The sequence below is a fragment of the Tachyglossus aculeatus genome, chromosome 16 (assembly GCF_015852505.1).
Source record: "Tachyglossus aculeatus isolate mTacAcu1 chromosome 16, mTacAcu1.pri, whole genome shotgun sequence".
Taxonomy (NCBI): Eukaryota; Metazoa; Chordata; class Mammalia; order Monotremata; family Tachyglossidae; genus Tachyglossus; species Tachyglossus aculeatus.
The window spans coordinates 24,228,279-24,240,707 of record NC_052081.1 but is presented as its reverse complement, the minus strand read 5'-3'; the positions used below and the strand labels follow the sequence as shown (position 1 = coordinate 24,240,707).

The following is a 12,429-nucleotide window of genomic DNA, read 5'->3' as shown; positions in this document are numbered from 1 at the left end:
AAAAGTTCTCTTCATGCAGGCTATGGTTCAAAAACCCAGAGGTCTAGTGAGGCTTCACTGGATCTAAAACATCTGGGAATCAGCTGAGCTGATATCCCAAAAGGCCCTGGTAGTGGTGGTTTCTGGCATCCAGTCCCTGGCTGTTTCCTCAGACGTGTTCAGGATGCCCATTGAGGCCCTCTGGAAACTTGGGCCACTGGTCACTCATGACATCATGCGTGTCACATCAGGAATTGGGACCTGGACTCAGGGGTCCCGCTTTCTATTCCCAGTTGTGAAGCTTGCCAGCAGAGTGACCTTAGGAAAGTCACTTAAACCTCCCTGATCCTCAGTCACCTCATCTGTAAAATGGGGATAAGATGCCAGCTCTCCACATGTTCTAGACTGTGAACTCATTGTGGGCAGGGATTGCATCTGCTAATTATATTGCATTTTCCCAAGTGCTTAGTACAGTTCTGTGCATGCAAGCACTCAATAAATTCTGACTAATTGTCTTCTATCTATCCCAGAGATTAGCTCACAGGGTATGGCATATAGTAAGTTCTTAATAAATACCATCACCATCATCATCATTATCCGTAGGGTAACGTACGTGCCATTTTGTGGAAGTCTGCCAATTCCACCTGATCCTAGAGTGTTCCTCCAAGGAGACCCCTGACCACTTACATAGCCTCAGGACCACCATCACATTCCCTTCTCAGGCCAGGCTCAGTCATCACGACCAAGATAGGTGTGGGAGCTGTAATGGAATTGGATGCTGAAAATTAAAATCCTGGATATAAAAGCATCCAGGATCTCAGCTGTACTAGACGGGGAATAGGTCAGCTAACAAACGAGCTTCAAAATATGAAACTAGGGGAACGACCACCCTCTGAGAGGGGATGAAAATACTCCTTCGGCGGGCTCGTGTTTGTAGAAAGTCAGAAAACGCACTCACCTCAAGGGAATCTGGCTTGACTCAGCATTAAGTCCAAATGGACGAGTCAAGAAAGGCCAGCCAACAAAGCACGTGTCATGTGGAACTTGAGTTTCCAGGAGAGTCAGTTAAGGTCCTTCTCATCAACCCCCAAGATGGCACCTGCACCTGCTGAACAGAGGGGTCATAAGGGGAGGAAAATGAGGTGGAGATTCTGATTCTCTGCCATCCATCAACAATGGTAAGAATTGAAAGTATGTTCTGTGAAAATTCCCACAGTATCCTGATCATGAAGCACTGGGTTCAAGAATTTAGACCACCCCCAAAAAGAATCTCATTTAGAATAGTCCTAGGGCCATTAGTAGTCAAGGAAACTGTTTGGCTTCGCTATCCTGAGTTTAAAACCTTTGATTCTAGCCTAGAGTAAGCACACTATGCAGAATCCTATAAATTCCAAAATGTTGTGATCGAGAAGTTAAAGTGACTTATAACTTGCCAGCTTTGAATTAGGACAGATAAGGCAGGGTTGACTGAACTAGTACAGTGATAGAAAATAAAAACTTTGCCTTACCCGCCTTGGATCTAACAGGAACAGGCAATTGGTCACAGTATTTTTGGCTGTCAGAGGTCACTGGGGCATGAAATCCCAGCAACACTGTGGCAATAATCAGTCAATAATATTTACTGAGGGCTTACAATGTGCAGAGCACTGTACTAAGCATTCGGGAGAATACAGTACAACATAATTAGCAGACAAGTTCCCTGCCCATTAAACTCCCTTGTTCAGATTTTTAAAAATCATCTTAATGAAGTTCTTAATCTCACACAACATATGGAAGTCAAGTTAACCAGAGCACAGAAAATGAGGGTGGGTGGGAGAAAATATAATACATTGTTGTGAATAGAGTGTGTATTTCCCTAACTTTTAAACTTCATCCTTGAAGACAATCCTGGTCAGGAGGGACCACTGTGGGCTGGAGTTGTGGATCACAGGATTTTTCAACAAGGAATGCGAGAGACCCTAGAGTCCCTGTATCCCTACTTCTCCTCTCAGAGCGCTGTTCTTGGCCTACACATCCTGTGATCCCAGCCCAGTTTTCTGGATTCTGCATATTACAGAGCGGTGTTCCAGTCAGTTTCTGTTAGCATCCAAGATGCTCTATCCCATTCAATGGTGAGGATTTTCCAACAGTCCTTTGTAGAGACAGACCTTGTCTCCAGCCAAACAGAGAGACGATGGAGCAGTTTATGGCAGAAGTTGGAGGGTGGATACAGGGCCCAGAGATTGCTGATTTTGGACCGATGTCATGGTCAAACTCATGGAACTCAAATGGAAGCAGGGTTCCCACCCCTGATTTTTCAATGAAAGCGTGAATTTTTCAAATATTCATCGGCCAGTATTAATGACTTCCTATGGCCCCGGGAAAAAGTTTTGGTAAATAGGGGAGAGACATTAGTAATGATGGTAATAATACTTATGGTACTTGTTAAGCACTTAATATGTGCCAAGCACTGTTCTACTTGCTGGAGTAGATACAAGTTAATCAGGTTGGACTCAGTCCCTGTCCCACATAGGCTCACACTCTTAATCCCCATTTTACAGATGAAGAAACTGAGGCCCAGAGAAGTTAATTGCCTTGCCCAAGGTCACACAGCAGACACGTGGCGGAACTGGGATTAGAACTCAGGTCCTTCTGACTCTCCGTCCACTAAGCCACGCTACTTAGGAAGCCATTAGACAACCAGCAAACAAGGAGACAGCATTTTGGTGGCACCACTGGAAAATGTGCAGTTCAAGAAAGGAGGAGCTTAAAGAGGGCTTTCCTAACTTTCCTCAGGTGGACTCTCTCTTGTCTGGAGCAGAAAACCCAAACTGCATTTTTAAAAAAATTGGGATTGAGAGAGGAGACATTTCTGACAGAGCCTTTATTCTTCGCCCCAGCGGAACGCTACCAAATTGGAAGAATGTGTAACATAAAAATGAAGCTGAAGAAAGGCCCATTGTTCACGGGACTAATCTTTACATTAAATCTTTCTTGCAACGAGCGGATGTAGCATCAGTTACACCTCTATCGGAATAGCAGCACATTTTTGTGGCCAGGCCAAAAAATAAGCAATTTATAAAAATGCCAACAGCTATCTCAAAACAGATAATAGACATTGTCCCCCAAATTCCAAAGATAGCCTACACCCGGCCACACCCTGATGCCACAAGTCAAAAAAATTTGCAAATGGTTGTTCTTTTACGAGTCTCAATGGCACGGAGCACAGTATGACAGGACTCAGACGGATCCCTGGAGAGATTCCAGGCTGGAGACACCATAACTCTTAAACCACAAATCTGAAAAAAGAAAATTCCTTCAGTCTTTATGAATGAATAAGAAAGGGCTTTGAGGGTAGACAGAAGCAGTTTCACCACTCTCTCTTGCAGGTTGGCAGCAGGCATATGGGAAGAGCTGTTGCAGGAAAGTTTGCAGGGAGCCCTGCTGCAGATTGGAAAATGTCAATTAGCTGTGTAATGTGTGTCCTCTGCAGCAGCCCTTGGCGGTGTTCAGTGTTCCAGCCCTGGAAAATTGTCCAATGGACACTCCTCACAATAGTGATATCGGAAGGGTAGGGCTGGAAAGACGGGAAAGAAAGAGAGAGAAGAAGGAAGTAAGCAAGGGAGGGAGGGAGGGAAGGAGGGAGGGTGAGACAGAGGAAGGAAAGCTTAAGGAGAGTGGAAAGCAGAGAGAACAGAGAGATGGAAAAAATGATCTGCTGTGTACATCATTTGTCTAAATCATCATTTTTTCATGTCTTCTCACTCTTCCAAAAGCAATAATGGTTGTCCATTTCTATGCACATCAAGAAAAATCACCTGATCACTTGCTTTGAGGCATTCAATCAGCCCTCCCCCTGCTACTTATCCCCACCCCTCTCCCACTATAACCCACCTCACACGCTTGACCCCTCTCAAACCAGACTACCCCCTGACCTCATTTGTATCCCTCTCACTTTTCACTTCCAGAAGACCACTCCTTTCCCTTTCTTCAAAGCCCTTTGGATATCACATCTCCTCCTGGAGGCCATCCCTGATTAATCACTCATCTCCTTAGCCTATTTATCCCCCTATTGCCAGGTCAGCACTTAATAATGATGGTGATAATAATAACTGTGGTATTTATGAAGTTCTTACTATGTACCATGCGCTGTACTAAGTGCCAGCGTGGATACAAGCAAATCCGTCAGACACAGTCCCTGTCCCAAATGGGGCTGACAATCTTAATCCCCATTTTACAGATGAGGTAACTGAGGCAAATGAAATGATGCTTTATAGTGGCAGGAGAGTTTGCATATGCTGAGGAAGCTTAGAGTTATGCCATATAGGCCTACCCACAATGGAAAGGAGTAAACCAAAGCATCAAATTAGATTCATCTATGCTGGGCAGCAGCGCCACTGGAAAGAGTCAAAGGCAGATGATTAAATGATCAAAATGTTGATCAAAGACAATGGCAGAGCCTCAAGTATTTACTGCGTGGAAGAAGGCAGTGGTCAAACAAAAACTCCTCACTATTGGTTTTAAAGTTCTCTATCACCTTGCCCCCTCCTAGCTCACCTCCCTTCTCTCCTTCTACATCCCTGCCCGCCAGAGGAGCTAAACTTCTCACTGTGCCTCAATCTCACCTGTCTCGCCACCAAACCCTGGCCCACGTCCAACCTCTGGCCTGGAACGCCCTCCCGCCTCAAATCCAATCACTCTCCCCATCTTCAAAGCCCTACTGAAGGTGTACCTCCTCCAAGAAGACTTCCGAGACTGAGCCCCGCTTCTCCTCAGCTCCTCCTCCCTTCCATATCACCATGACTCACTCCCTTTGCTCTTCCCCCCTCTCACCACCCCACAGCACTTATATTTATATGTATATACCTGCAATTCTGTTTATTGATATTGATGCCTATTTACTTGTATTGATGTCTGTCTTCCCCACTGTAGATGGTGAGCCTGTTGTGGACAGGGATTGTCTCTCTTTATTGCTGTATTGTACTTTCCAAGCATTTAGTACAGTAAGCACTCAATGAATACGATTGAATGAATGAATCATCATCAATCGTATTTATTGAGCGCTTACTATGTGCAGAGCACTGTACTAAGCTCTTGGGAAGTACAAATTGGCAACATATAGAGACAGTCCCTACCCAACAGTGGGCTCACAGTCTAAAAGGGGGAGACAGAGAACAAAACCAAACATACTAACAAAATAAAATGAATAGAATAGATATGTACAAATAAAATAAATAAATAGAGTAATAAATATGTACAAACATATATACAGGTGCTGTGGGGAAGGGAAGGAGGTAAGATGGGGGGAATGGAGAGGGGGACTAGGGGGAGAGGAAGGAAGGGGCTCAGTCTAGGAAGGCCTCTTAGAAGAGGTGAGCTCTCAGCAGGGCCTTGAAGGGAGGAAGAGAGCTAGCTTGATGGACGGGCAGAGGGAGGGCATTCCAGGCCCGGGGGAATGAATGAATGAATGAAACCACTTCCGTATCCTTGCCAAGAAAACTCTATGGATACACATTCCAAAACGACCTTATGACAGAAGATGGGTCATTCTGAAAAGGGTGTGTCCATGGAATTGCTATGGGTCAGAAAAGTCTCGACTGCATTTGAAGAGTAGAGAATTGAGACACAGAGAAGTTAGGTCATTTGCCCAAGGTCACAGAGCAGACAAGGGCAGAGTCTGTTCTCCTGTTATCCAGAACCTCAACTCTGTGGCTTCTTGGGACATGGCAGTGTGGGAGCAATGTAGACGTGTCTCAGAAGGTGACAGTAATCCTTGCTGCCATAGTTACTGCTTGGTTGTATCCGGGATGTTTCTACCACACCCCTTAGTGACTAGTGGAAATGGACAGGCTATGGCTCAGAAGTGGAAGCAGTGGGAAGCAGCAGCAGCTCCAGCAGCAGTGGTTGCGGAGGAGCAAGAACGGGAGAAGGATGAGAGAGAGGGTAAGCCTGGATTTCTCCTCCGCTTTTCCCCACGCCTGCTCAGTATTGCCACCACATCACAACTAACGCCTCCCACTCTCTTGGACAAGAAGGAATCTGGATAGTTCCCTCAGGAGTATTGGACAGGGTGCAATGTAGGGAGATGGAGCTTCTAAAATGGAAAACATCCCTCCTCATGTCGGGTGTTTGGCTCCACTAGTGAAACAGTGTGGCTTTTTTCATGGGTTGGTCTGGAGTTCTTTCTGTTTTCTGAGCTTTAGAAAGCAGCAGAAGTGGCCTAGACCTCACATGTGATGTTCTTCACCCCTGAGAATGAAGTGGCCCCCAAAACAGCACCTAGTTTTGAGCCCTTCAGGAAAAGCTACGTGTTCCCAACCTCCACTGCAGCAGACCTTGAACAAAAATCCTCGCTGTTCTCCCACAAACGGATCAGCCAAGTTTCGAGAAACTCAGTCACCCTTCTGGCTGTACTAGAGACATTTTCAAATGCGTTTCTAAAACACGCTTACATGGGTGGTCCCTTAACCTACCACAGAATCGCAAATACCAGGAATTCTGTTTGTAAACCAAACTATCATAATAAAATGTTAATAGGTTCGGAGCCTCTTATTCAAAGTTTCATTTTTAAGTGGGAAAATACAAACCTGCCGTTGAATGTTACTGTTTCTGAAAAAATGCATTGAATCATTTTAAAGATGTAAAAATGAATTTCCACTGGGCTGTGACATTTTCCTAATGGTGTGAACTTACTTTACTGTCTAGGAAAATACGAGATTGTTTAGTTTTTCAACAGGCAGATTGAAATACATCATTTTTCATCACGCATATACAGCCACCCTTGGCCCTTACGCACAAATTGATTTATATACTCCATTTATTTATTCATGCATTTCATTTTCCCTATTACATATAGGCATATCCTGGCAAGGTTATGACCACCCTACAAAACTGGCAACATGGGACACATTCTCCTCTACTTGCGGATGATAGGATGGTTAGTTTTAAAAAATAAAATACTGGAGGCAGAAGGGGTTGGGAGAGTGGGGAGGCTGATTTTGGAATCTGGAGAGGAAGCGGCAGAAAATCCATTAGGAAGGGGTGAGTGGGTATATGGAACATGGAATAAAGGGAGGAAGGTAGGGCTGGCCCACTCCTTAGGGTTGCTTCTGGAACAGAAACCAAGTAAATGCCTGTTTGTCTGAGGTCATATAGACCAAAGGTTACAATTATTCACACTATAATCACATTTCCTCTAGACTGTAAGCTCACTGTGGGCAGGGAATGAGTCTACAAACTCTTTGTATTGTACTCTCACAAGTGCTTGAAGACAGTGCTTTAATGTTTATTGTTGTACTGTACTCTCCCAAGTGTTTAGTACAGTGCTTGGCACACAGTAAGTGCTCAGTAAATAAAACTGAATGAATGGATGAATGGTCTGCACACAGAAAGCATTCCACAAATATGATAGCTTAATCAAATACGGGCATGGTATTTGATTGCAGCTCAGGGAGCTGCCCTAAGTGTATGTGTGTTTGTACAATAGGTACAACTGCTTCCCATAAGTGCTTAATAAATGAATTTGATTGATTGATTGATTTTCAAATAACACAGCCCTGTTGTATCACAGGGTAGGCCTGTATTAAGTTCCTCTAGGACAGAACTGTGTCTTTTCCCTCAATTGTGTTCTCCCAAGTGCTTACTACAGTGTTCTGCACATAGAAGGGGCTCAAGTTACGGCAACTGATTGATTGGCATGAATTATATTTGCAGTAAAACCCAGGTGGTCTTTATCCTTGTCCTCAATCTCTTCTGTATTTTGTTTTGTTGTTTGTCTCCCCCTTCTAGACCGTGAGCCCGTTATTGGGTAGGGACCATCTCTATATGTTGCCGACTTGTACTTCCCAAGTGCTTAGTAATAATAGTAATAATAATAATGATGATGGCATTTACTAAGCGCTTACTATATGCAAAGCAGTGTTCTAAGCGCTGGAGAGGATACAAGGAGATCACAGTCCTCATCCCCATTTTACAGATGAGGGAACTGAGGCACAGAGAAGTGAAGTGACTTGCCCTAAGTCACACAGCTGACAATTGACAGAGTCGGGAATCGAACCCATGACCCCTGACTGCTCTGCATACAGTAAGCGCTCAATAAATACGATTGAATGAATTAGCGGCCAATTCCCTGGACTACAACTACAACAGAGTTGGTAGAAACGTTGCCTGCCCACAGGGAGTTGTATTGTAGTTGTACTCTCCCAAGTGCTTAGTTCAGTGCTCTGCACACAGTAAACGCTCAATAAATATGAACGAATTAATGAATGAAGGAGTTCTTGGTGCAGCAGTAGGACCTGCGATCATCTCATGCTCAGCCAACTTTCGCCTCCTCCATGCCATCCTGGGCCTTTGTTCTCATCCTGCCCTGAGTCTGAGGGTTCAGAAAGACTGAAGCTGTGGCAGCATGCACCCTTGGCCTTCCTCCACTAGAATGCCAGAACACTAATACTGGATCCCTACCTGTACTGGCCCTCCCCAGTCACCATGGGACCTGCTTTTATTATTATCATTAATAATAATAATAATAATAATAATAATAATAATTGTATTTGTTAAGAACTTACTATGTGCCAAGCACTGTTCTAAGTGCTGGGGTAGATGCAAGACATTCAGGTTGGCTCACAGTCTAAATCTCCATTTTAGAGACAAGATAAATGAGAAGTTAAATGACTTACCCAAGGTCACACAGCAGACAGGCGAGGAGCAGGGATTAGAACCCACATCCTCTTACTCCCAAGCCCGTGTTCTTACTGCTAGGCTGTGCTTTTTCTCAAAAAAATTTTTTTTGCTATAGCGCTTTTAGTACCAAAGTGCTCTCACATTAGTAAACTCATTTCAACCCTCACAACACCCCCATGAGGTTGGGAGACAAAGCAGGTGTTATCGTCCCCACTTTATAGATGGGGAGACTGAAGTACAGAGAAGTTAAATGACTCACCCAAAGTCACACGGCAAACTAACGGCACGGCTTGAACTCGAACTTGGGTCCGCTGGCTTCTAAGCCGGCTCCCTGCCACTTCACCACACCGCTTCCTCTAGAACTGAAAGGGACTCACGTGGCAATGAACAGCTTGTCTCCACTGTTTTAGGAAGGCAGGAAGGCTTTGGTTAAGACTGGACCAGATCTAGATGACTATTTCCAATGCTTAGAACAGTGCTTTGCACATAGTAAGCGCTTAACAAATACCATCATTATGGGAGCAACAGTTGAGGCCCTTCCAGGTCCTCTTTACCCTCTGACCCGTGGTATCCTGAGCTTGATTTTTCATGTTGCTTTTGTGTTTTTATTTTATCATCCTTCTTAATGTGTCTACTGTCAAACTCTTACCCCACTTCTTCTATTTTGAGCCCCCTGAGGGTCAGGGACACATCTAGTTCTCACCCATGCATTCTTTTTCACAGAGCTCAATACAGGGTTTTGCCTCTCCCCTCTCCCCTGAAATGCCCCTCAGCCCAGCACACTGTAGCTAAGTTCATTTAGCATGCTTGATGCTTCACAGCTACTGGGGACTTCTCAGCCTCTCGAAAGAATTCAAACTCTTAATTGTGATCTAAGTAGGGTCCGTCCATACCACCTGAGCTCATCTCTGACTTCCTGGGGCAGCCTCTTCTTCATTGAGCCCTGCTTGTCTTCTTGTGTCTTCCATTTTGAAACTGGGGCCAGAGTTTTTGGGCTTTTTATAGTTTTTAGACTATAAGCTACTTGTGGGCAGGGAACGTATCTACCAACTCTGTTATAGTGGATACTCCCAAGCGCTTAATAGAGTCCTCTGCACACAGTAAAAGCTCAATAAATACCATTGATGGATTGATTGATTGATATTCTCTCTTAATCACCATGTGGTACTTAGCTAGCCAATGTGATCACTGCAAAACAACCAAACCAACTGTGTGGTGATGACTATATTCTGGAGCTGCATCTGTAAGAAGACACATAGAAAACCATGAATTAGTCCTCAGTCAGAGCGGTTCTATGGACTGCTGATAAACTTGAAGGAAACAAAAGATTTGTAACAGCTTAAAAAGGAAGGTCTACACATCACCGGAGGTGCAATTGTTTCCAAGTTTTGCTACCTAAGCAACGCCAGTTAAACAATGCGCAGAAAGACTCAGTAAATTCTGCTAATAGCTCAGGGGGAATGGTTATGAGGTTTGGAAGCAGCATAGCCTAGTGACAAGAGCATGGACTTGGGAGTCATAGGATGTGGGTTCCAATCCTGGCTCTGCCACCTGTCTGCTGTGTGACCTTGGGCAATTCACTTAACTTCTCTGTGTCTCATTTACCTCATCCGTAAAATGGGAATTACAGCTGTGAGCCCCATGTGGGACAGGGACTGGTCCAAACTGATTACCTTATATCTACCCTAGTGCTTAGAACAGTTCTTGGCATATAGTAAATGTTTAACTAACACCACGATTATTGTTATTATAATTATTGTTGGACTTGTTAGAGCTATCCCAAGTCAGCCTCAGATAATAAAGTCATTTTATGTTTATGAACTTTTCAACTTGGAGTTCTGATTGATCAAGGAAACCAAGGACTTAATTGGGCTTTTTATTGGAGGCCCCTGAATTTGACCATCACTGAACTGGAAAGATTGAAACCGAGATATAGGCTGGCTGACTTGGCACTATATTTCCTACAGAGCAGGCCGGCGGATGAAGACAGCTACTAGGTACTGGTACAAGTCCCCTTTGAGCTGAAGGCCTACGCTACCATTCCTAGATCTTCTCTTGTCTTGTCTTATGCTGTCGAGTCATTTCTGACCCATAGCAACAGCACGGACACGTCTCTCCCAGAACGCCCGCTCTCCAACTGCAATCATCTGGTAGTGTATCCATGGAGTTTTCTTGGTGAAAATACGGAATTGGTTTACCATTGGTGCCTTCCATGCAGTAAACTCCAGTCTCCACCCTCGACTCTTCCACTCCCAGCATGGGTGAGTTTTGTCTTGTAGTAGATTGTCTTCCACTTGCTAGCCACTAGCCGAGCTAGGAATGGAATGGGTTGACCTCTACTTGACTCTCCCTCCCTTAGCCAAGACCGGTAGAGCACTGGAAACTCTCCAGGTGCGACCCCGAGAGGGGATTCCTAGATCATGGGGCCTAAATTTAGGGTCAGGGACAGAAAAATGCTAAGGCTGGAGAAAATCAATCAATAAATCAATGAATCATTCAATCAATGGCATTTGTTGTGCACTTATTATGTGCAGAGCACTGGACTAAGCAGCAAGTCCTGGTGGATAGAGAATGGGCCTTGGAGTCAGAAGGACCTGGGTTCTAATTCTGGCTCTGTCACTTGTCTCTTGTGTGATTTTCAGGAGTCACTTAACTTTTCTGTTCATCAGTTCCTTCATCTGTAAAAATGGAGATTAAGACTGTGAGTCCTATGTGGGATGGGGACTGTGTCCAACCCTATTATTAGTATCCACCCCGGCACTTAGAACAGTGCCTGGCACATAGTAAGCACTTAACAAATATCATTATTATTTTGCACTTGGGAGAGTATGATATTACAGAATTAACAGACACATTCCCTGCCCTTAACGATCTTACAGTAAATGGACTTGTTCTTGCACAAGACCCCAGAAGAGTTATCAGAGGGATGTTCAAATAAATAATTATGGAGGACCCATTGTGACACTAAAATCTGCCTCAAGTCCAAAGCAACGGACGCTCGCACGCTTCAAAGGGAAACTAATTGTCAGCTATCTGAAAGGGAAGGAAAAGGATAAGGCCACTTGCTCCAAAAGTTCAAGACACAAAGCAGGGCACCAGATTGTTTGGGTCATGGGGTTTCAAACCCGCATGTTTTAAAATGCCTCAACTAGGGGTCCTTGCAAAGCTGAGGCAAAATCAGCTACCATCGAAGGCTCAGGGTTCAAAGGCATATCCCGGCAGTTTCCAAGAAAATCCTATAAGCCCCTCCTAGCCCAGATGTCCTTCTGCCTATCTCCAAACTAATTAGCAAAACTTGGTGGAAGAATGTGTTATTTCTAATGGGGCCCTTTAGTGATTATGGGTTAAGTGTTAATGTTTGCGGAGAGAGCGACTGCAAAACTGCCAAGCTGCCTCTCTGCCTCCAGGTTGCTTAAATTCAGCCGTTTAGGATTCTTTTTCTCAGGCCACTGAAGCTGAGGTCAGCACCATGAACTCCACAGTGGGCAGACAGATCCCCCCAGAAATTGGAAACTGATGAAATTCCATTCTTAGTCTTTACATGTTGCTAATCATTCATTCAATCAATCAATGGTATTTATTGAACACTCACTGGGTGCAGAGTACTGTACTAAGTGCTTGGAAGAGTCCAAGACAACAGAGTTTGTAGATACATTCTCATATGGTACTCCACTTGGATTTTGGCCACAGATCTGTGGAACCTACTTTGCACACAGTTTGGATTCAATCAATCAAATAATCATATTTACGCAGCTCTTACTATGTGCAGATCATTTTACTAAGCTCTTGGGG

The 12,429-nt window shown here is 44.3% G+C and overlaps 1 non-coding gene across 1 annotated transcript; it reads right to left on the bottom strand.

Annotated features, from left to right (window-relative positions):
• Positions 1-10,908: 10,908 nt before the first annotated feature.
• LOC119938826 lies at positions 10,909-11,046 on the bottom strand. The gene has a single exon (XR_005454527.1). It is a non-coding gene; the product is annotated as a small nucleolar RNA SNORA7 (small nucleolar RNA).
• Positions 11,047-12,429: the final 1,383 nt, after the last annotated feature.